General features: G+C 38.5%; 1 pseudogene; it reads left to right on the top strand.

Annotated features, from left to right (window-relative positions):
* The first annotated feature begins 431 nt into the window (after positions 1 to 431).
* Positions 432 to 1,416, top strand: LOC100593180 (annotated as a pseudogene).
* Positions 1,417 to 8,106: the final 6,690 nt, after the last annotated feature.

The following is an 8,106-nucleotide window of genomic DNA, read 5'->3' as shown; positions in this document are numbered from 1 at the left end:
CTATATCCACTCTGTAGCCTTTTATCATCATTAGATCAATAAACTGTTTCCATAAAGGACGAAATAATAGAATTTTAGGCTCTGCAGGCCTCATAAACTTTACCTCATTTTCCTCCTCCTCCTTTATGTCCTCCTTCTTTTCCTTCTTCTGAATGCTTTAAAAGTGTAAAAACTGGCCGGGCATGGTGGCTCACGCCTGTAATCCCAGCACTTTGGGAGGCTGAGGCGGGCAGAACACCTGAGGTCAGGAGTTCAAGACCAGCCTGGCCAACATGGTGAAACCTCGTCTCTATTTAAAAAAAAAAAAAGTGTAGTCCAGAAGCTGGCAGCCTCCTCAGTTGTCAGACTGGTGCTAGTGACACGGGAGTGGCTAATGCATCCTCTTGCCGTTCCCGGTGTTTGGGCCTTGCCTGTGACGGTGGGAGAAGAAAATGGCCTTGCTATGCTACAGCTGGGGCTGTGGTCAGCGCTTCTACCCTGAGACCAATTCCGATGATGCTTGCACACACCACCCAGGTGTTCCAGTCTTTCACGGTGCATTAAAGGGTTGGTCTTGCTGTAAGAGAACAATGGATTTTTCTGATTTCTTAAGCATTGTAGGCTGTACCAAAGGTAGACATGATAGTGAGAAACCACCTGAGCCAGTCAAACCTGAAGTCAAGACTACTGAGAAGAAGGAACTATCTGAATTGAAACCCAAATTTCAGGAATACATCATTCAAGCCCCTAAGCCAGTAGAAGCAATAAAAAGGCCAAGCCCAGATGAACCAATGACAAATTTGGAATTAAAAATATCTGCCTCTCTAAAACAAGCTCTTGATAAACCGTCATCAGGGAATGAAGAAGAAAGAAGAAGGCAATGATGAAATTAAGATTGGGACCTCATGTAAGAATGGAGGGTGTTCAAAGACATATCGGGGTCTAGAAAGTCTAGAAGAAGTCTGTGTATATCATTCTGGAGTACCTATTTTCCATGAGGGAATGAAATACCTAAGCTGTTGTAGAAGAAAAACTTCTGATGTTAATACATTCTTAGCCCAAGAGGGCTGTACAACAGGGAAACACATGTGGACTCAAAAGGATGCTGGGAAAAAAGTTGTTCCATGTAGACATAACTGGCATCAGACTGGAGGTGAAGTTACCATTTCAACACATGCTAAAGATTCACTTTCAGAACTTAGTCGAGTAGAAGCAAATAGCACATTGTTAAATGTGCACATTGTATTTGAAGGAGAGAAGGAATTTGATCAAAATGTGAAAATATGGGGTGTGATTGATGTAAAGTGAAGTTACGTAACTACGACTGCAACAAAGATTGAGATTACTATGAGAAAAGCTGAGCCGATGCAGTGGGCAAGCCTTGAACTGCCTGCAGCGAAAAAGCAGGAAAAGCAAAAAGACGACCCAACAAACTGAGTGGGAGGTGGGAGGAAGGCTATTACGTATTTCAGAATTTTTAATACTGTGTGAAGTGGTGGCTTGCTGCCGTAATCTTTTGTTTTGTTGTTGTGTTACTGAATCTGGCATTTCAGGGTTTACATTAGGTTCTTGAAAGCCAAAGTCAGTTTGTCTTTTTGTGCCTCTCATCTTTCTTTTGTGTTATGTAAGATTGATTATTCATTTCTCCTTACTGGTAGGAACCGTAGTTGTGTCTTGCACTTGAAGAGGCTGGAAAATAGCCCATAACCATAATTGCAGTGTTTCTTTGTATTTCTCTGTTAAGTAGATACGTATTAAGGAACATGTTTTTTACATCTTTCTATTATTACATAATTAGTAAAGCAAGATGAAATGTTAAATTTTAATCAGTTTTTTATGGATTTATGTTCTTACAGTACTTGAAAATATTTACGGAAGAGACGAAGCTCTGTAGTTTTTTTTCTATGTGGGATGATTACTTTTTTAAGGGGAATTAATCCTGAGATAGTGAGGTAAGTAAAGGGGAATATATGAATTGTTTAACAAATTGGAATTTGTTTACACCTACTTTAATTTTTAAATTACGTCAAAACTTACATTACTTGCCAAGCAGTATGATGTAAGGGTAGAGGAGACATAAATAAGAATACAGAGGCATCAATTTGGTTAAAATTCACCATTTTGTAAGACTAAGCAATAATCTTAAAAATCTCTTTCCTGAATATTTAAATGTGTTTGTATGGTGTTATGACTAAATTGTTCCTGATTTAGAGACTAAACCCTCTTAAAACCTTTAACTAGTTAAATATAAAAAAATTATATATATCTTGCTTCCCTGATGGAAAATTATATGAAATTGTAGACTTAGAAGGTTTGTGGAAATACATTAGGATATCAGAAAACTAAATACATGGACCTGCTTTATGACTGTCTATTACATGTCAGATAAAATAGCTTAATTCTTTTGAAAAAAAAGTGCAAAAACCATTCTTAGCTCCCAGATTGTACAGGAACAGGTTCTAGGCCAGATTTGGCTGATGGGTCATAGTCTGTCAATCCTTCTAGCCCACAAGTCAGTGAAGTAGCTAATATAACGTCCAATTTACTGACGACTGGGATCTCAGAAGGATCAGCTTGCCTGAGGTTACAGAGAGCCTGAGGTTACACAAATGTGTTTTCTTGGATTTAAAAATGTTCCTATAAGGTTCCAAACCATTTACTCTTTCCATTGTGCTAATTCCTACCCAGACTTTCTCTTTCATGCTGATGGCTTTATTTTATTTTCATGGAGTAATCCTAGGAAACAATGCAACTTGTTGACTGATTAGTGTTAGAGAGAGAATATCTCACCATCGATTTCACTGGAACTGAAATTATTGTATTTGACCGATATTTTCCACTATTTTGTTAATTAATTGAACAACTATTTATTGAAGATCTATCATCTTAGCACTGTGGTAGGATTTGGAGCTATGACTGTATATAAGACAGACTTTTTCCCTATGCTTATAGAGATTACAATAAGGCAGGGAAAATAGACTTTAAGCAAATAATTGAACAATGAAAGGCATTACAGTTGTGATAAATGCTCCAAAGAAGAAGTCAGGTTGCTGTGCATTACTAGTAATATTTCTATCTAATCAGTCAACTTATACATTAAGGGGAGGGTGGATGGGGGAATGCAGTACATGAACTTGAGAAGAGGGGTTGGATTCAGGGAGAAAAAGTTTTAGCATTTGATTTACTGAATTACCTTACCGCTATCTATTCCATCCAGAAGCACGCAGCTGTTTTAATTAGAGTCAAGATGCCCAGTGTTGAAAAGGGTAATTTAATACGATGATTGGACATTTTGCTCAGTGATTCTCCAACATTGGTGTAAGAGTTTATTAAAGGGCATGACTTATTAAATATGCTAGTTTCCATACCTCTTCCCAGAGATTCTGATTAAGGATAGGGCCCAGGAAAAAATATGCTTCTGAAGTAGGCAGTCCTTGATCTACACTTTTGGTGAATAACTCCTCAAAATAGAAGGCAAAGGTATAATATTGGTCTTTTTTCCTTAGTTCCTCAAGTAGGAATGCAATAGCTACCTCTTAGGGCCATTTTTTTTTTTTTTAAATTTTTGGGACAGGGTCTTGCTTTGTTGCCCAGGCTGGAGTGCAGTGGCGTGATCACAGCTCACTGCAATCTTGATCTCCCACCTCAAGTGATCCTCCCACCTCAGCCTTCCGGGTGGCTGGGACTACAGGTGTGCGCCACTATGCCTGGCAAATTTGTTTACTTTTTATAGAGATGGGGGTCTCTCTGTATTGCCCAGGCTGGTATTGAACTCCTGGGCTTATGTAATCCTCCTGCCTTGGCCTCTCAAAATGCTGGGATTACAGGTGTGAGCCACCAGATCTGGCAGGACCATATTCTTAAGGGAGCCAGGTCCATCTCAGACCTTGACCAGACCAGAATCTTGGTCTGGGGGATGGAGTCTTGCTCTGTCACCCAGGCTGGAGTGCAGTGGGTGGTCTCAGCTCATTGTAACCTCTGCCTCCTGAGTTCAAGTGATTCTCCTGCCTCAGCCTCCCGAGTAGCTGGGACTACACTGGCTAATTTTTTGTATTTTTAGTAAGGATGAGGTTTCACCGTGTTAGCCAGGATAGTCTCAATCTCCTGACCTTGTGATCCACCTGCCTCGGCCTCCCAAAGTGCTGGGATTACAGGCGTGAATCGCCGCGCCCAGCTGTTCTTCATAGTCTTATTTGCCTCTCGCTGTTATACACCATACTCCTCCTCCCCTATTCTGACCTTTTGAGGTATGCTTGGGTTTTCACGTATTTTCTTGTCTTGATTTATGTTGTTTTTCTTCTTTCCAGTTTTGACTTTTGTTGAATGCTAGCTCCACTAGAAATGTTACCAAAGCAACGAAAAGACAAAGCTGAATTTATTCTTACCATGGTAAGAAGAGCATTGTATTGATGGTGTCTTAGCATCACAGAGGAAGTGGGCCAAAGTCAGGTTATAGTTATGAGCGATTTAAAATCTAGGCTAAGCCTGGGCTTTCAACATGGCTACTTGCTTAGAATTCGGTAAGGACATGGTATAACAGTTTAACACTGGTAGATTTTGAGGTGAGGGGTTTAGAGAGTCTGGAGATGTAAACTCTTGTTTATGCTTTTTATTGAAGAGTTGCTGTGTCTTTCATGAAATTCCTGGAATTAACAAAAAAGTTATTTTCAACTTTTAACTTTCTGAGCAAGAGTTTCCTGGAAGAGTAGAATTATATCGATGACAACAGTGGAACAATGAAGTCATGTAAATAAGTGTAGACAGTAAGTTGTGTGAGTGAACATGATTTTAGCCCTCTTTTTTGAATGAAAATGATTTGAATCATTCATATTTTCCATTAATTTCTTTATTGGTTTGATTTTACTGGCATAAATTAAAGCATATTTTACCCCAGGAAAGTCTTGGGTTTGTACTATTTCTTAGATTCTTTCATGCTCGAGAATGTTCGTTGCTCTTTCTCTGCTTCCTTCCTTCCTTCCTTCCTTCCTTCCTTCCTTCCTTCCTTCCTTCCTTCCTTCCCTCCCTCCCTCCCTCCCTTCCTTCCTTCCTTCTTCTTTTTCTCTCTTTCTCTCTTTACCTCAGGCTGGAGTGCAGTGGCGCGATCTTGGCTCACTGCAACCTCTCTCTCCTGGGTCCCAGTTCGAGCAATTCTCCTGCCTCATCCTCCCGAGTAGATGGGATTACAGGCACGCACCATCATGCCCAGCTAATTTTTTTATTTTTAGTAGAGACGGGGTTTCACCATTTTGGCCAGGATGGTCTCAATCCCTTGATCTCATGATCCGCCCGCCTCAGCCTCCCAAAGTGCTGGGATTACAGTCTTGAGCCACCGCGCCTGGCCATTTGTTGCTTTTTCTTAATGAGGAAAACATTTTGGTGGAATATGATGTTTTTAGGGGAAATGAAGTCATGTAAATGTAGACAGTAAGTTGTGTGAGTGAAGATGATTTTGGCTCTCACTTTTTTGAATAAAAATAATTTGAATCATACATATTTTCCGGTAATTTCTTTATTGGTTTAATTTTACTGGCATAAATGAAAGCATATGTTTCCCCCAGCAAAATCTTGGGTCTGTTAAATTTCTTGGATTCTTTCATGGTTGAGAATGTTCATTGCTTTTTTTTGAGTTGGAAAACATTTTGGTGGAATATGATGTTTTTAGAGGACACTTTCCTTCCCTCAGAAACAACAAATAACTCCCCAAATTTTTTATGCACACTTAGATATAGGAGATAGAAAGAATTTTTATAATAAGATTACATCACTACTTCTTAAATTGAAAGTTTTACATTTAAGCTCACATAATTTTAAAGAAAGAAAAAGAAATAGGTAAAACCAAAGTAATTGCTAAATTTAAACGAGTGGTTCTCCACCAAAAGAGATACCAAATCGTATCTACAAGATACAAAATCCTACTAGGGCTAACAATAAGCCTATGAAAAAAGGTTTTGGAGTCATATTTCTGTGATGTGTGTCATTTAAAAACATTATCTATTATTTCGCTATTAAGAAAATGAGAATATTTGTACTATTACATTTACCACATCTGCCTTTTTTCTCCGGCCAGTCTTTTTTAGGTGAGTTACTGCTTTCATGTTTCTAAGCAAGTGACATTTCGATTCTGTTCTGGAACCATGAGTCTTGTCATTAGTTGTTTCTCCACAGTTTTTCTAAGAACATTTTTATTTTGATTGGTCTATTGGTTAGGTTTCAATGTCAAGTAGTTTTTTTTTCTGTCCAGAAAAACTCACAGGTCTTGCACATGTGAAGATATCTGTTACTTCTATATTTTAAGAACAACTTAGCAGCACATGAACTTGGGTTGCATTTTCTCTAGACCTCCTAGACATTGAATTTCTTTCTTTCAGACACTTGCTCTGTTGCCTTCTAGACTCGAATACCATGCAGATGTCTGAGGTCAGCTTGATATTGTTTTTTCTTTGTAGTGGTTTGTTTTCTTCCCTTGGGTTACTGAAGTATTATTTCTGCGTCCTTGAAATTTAATAATTTAATTAGGCTATATTAATTATTCTATGTTCATTTTCATTTCATGCACTTAATCAGTAGTGTCTGGAAGCTTTTACTACTTTCATCATCCCCACCCCATTATAGTCATCAAAAAGTATATAGGAAACTCTTCTCAATTTACAAAGCATATTAATATACATCGGAATGATGGATATGTAAAATGTGGCCAGCATTCCATAATTGAGTCATTCATTTAATTTCTGCTATGCACTTGCCAGATTCTATTCTAGGCAAACTAGGAAGATAAAGTCCCTGTTCTCAAGTAGCATCCAAATTTATTGCAGTGTCCACTGTTCATCACACACATTTTCCATATCATGGCTTTTTGGTAGGTGTAGTGCTCATCTGTCTTATTCTGGGGGTGGGGAGGGGCATTATCTTTGCACATATTGGAGACAATTCCATGCTATGTCTGACCCTCTAATGGAGGAGGCAGGATGCAGATTCCCAGACACTTTTGCAGCTACCACAGAGGCATGTGACATAGGCTTCGCTACTTATATGTATGAGAGTGAGAATTTGATGTGGAAGTGACAGAGGAGGAGGAAGTTTTACTTGACATTTCTGTTATTTTTCTGGCAGTGCTAGTGTTTGACTGTCTTTGGTGACCAAAGCAGAAACAGCAGCAATTTTTCATTAGTTCCAAGAGTGACTTCCTTTGGTACTTGGATTAGCAGCGGTAGTGGGGATTTAATCATTGATAAAATTTACCAATTTTGTTGTGTTGTTTTGGACATTCTTCCTGGAAGATTAGCCTCATTCTGGTTTTCCAGGCCTTCCAAAATTCAGTCTTTTAATAAAATACTTTTCTGCATAATTGGGGGGATTCAGTTAAAAACATGGATTAATACAGGGTGCTTATGCAGTGTATTATTTTTGTGTCTAATATTTTTTCTCTCAGAATTTTGAATATGATCTATTCCTAATTTGGGCATACATATTTATTTATATTTATTTTAGATCTGTGGGGTGTAAGTGTAGGTTTGTTACATGGATATATTGTGTGATGCTGAGGTTTGGGCTTCAAATGAAACTGTCACCCAAATAGTGAATATATGCCCAATAATAGTTTTTCAATCCATTCTCCCTCATTTCCCCCTTTGGTGTTCCCAGTGTCTATTGTTCCCATCTTTATGTCCATGTATACCTAATGTTTATCTCTCACTTATGAGTGAGAACATGCAATATTTGGTTTTCTGTTCCTGTGTTAAATTGCTTAAGAAAATGGCCTCCAACTGCATCTATATTGCTAAAATGGACATGATTTTCTTCTTTACGGCTGCATAGTATTCCATGAGAGTTATATGCATTGTCTCAATCAAATCCACCATTGACAGGTGCCTAGGTTGATTCTACGTCTTTGCTATTGTGAATAGTGCTGCAATAAACATGAGAGTGCAGGTGTCTTTTAGGCAGAATGATTTATTTTCTTTTGGATATACACTCAGTAATGGGATTGCTGGATTGAATGGTACTTCTATTTTTGGTTCTTTAAGAAATCTCCAAACTGCTCCCCACAGGGTCTGAACTAATTTACATTCCCACCTGCAGTGTATAAGCATTCCCTTTTCTCCACAGCCTCAGCAGCAGGTGTTATTT

This window comes from Nomascus leucogenys, chromosome 12, assembly GCF_006542625.1.
Source record: "Nomascus leucogenys isolate Asia chromosome 12, Asia_NLE_v1, whole genome shotgun sequence".
Taxonomy (NCBI): Eukaryota; Metazoa; Chordata; class Mammalia; order Primates; family Hylobatidae; genus Nomascus; species Nomascus leucogenys.
The sequence above is the reverse complement of the archived record's forward strand: the minus strand, read 5'-3'. Positions and strand labels throughout refer to the sequence as shown.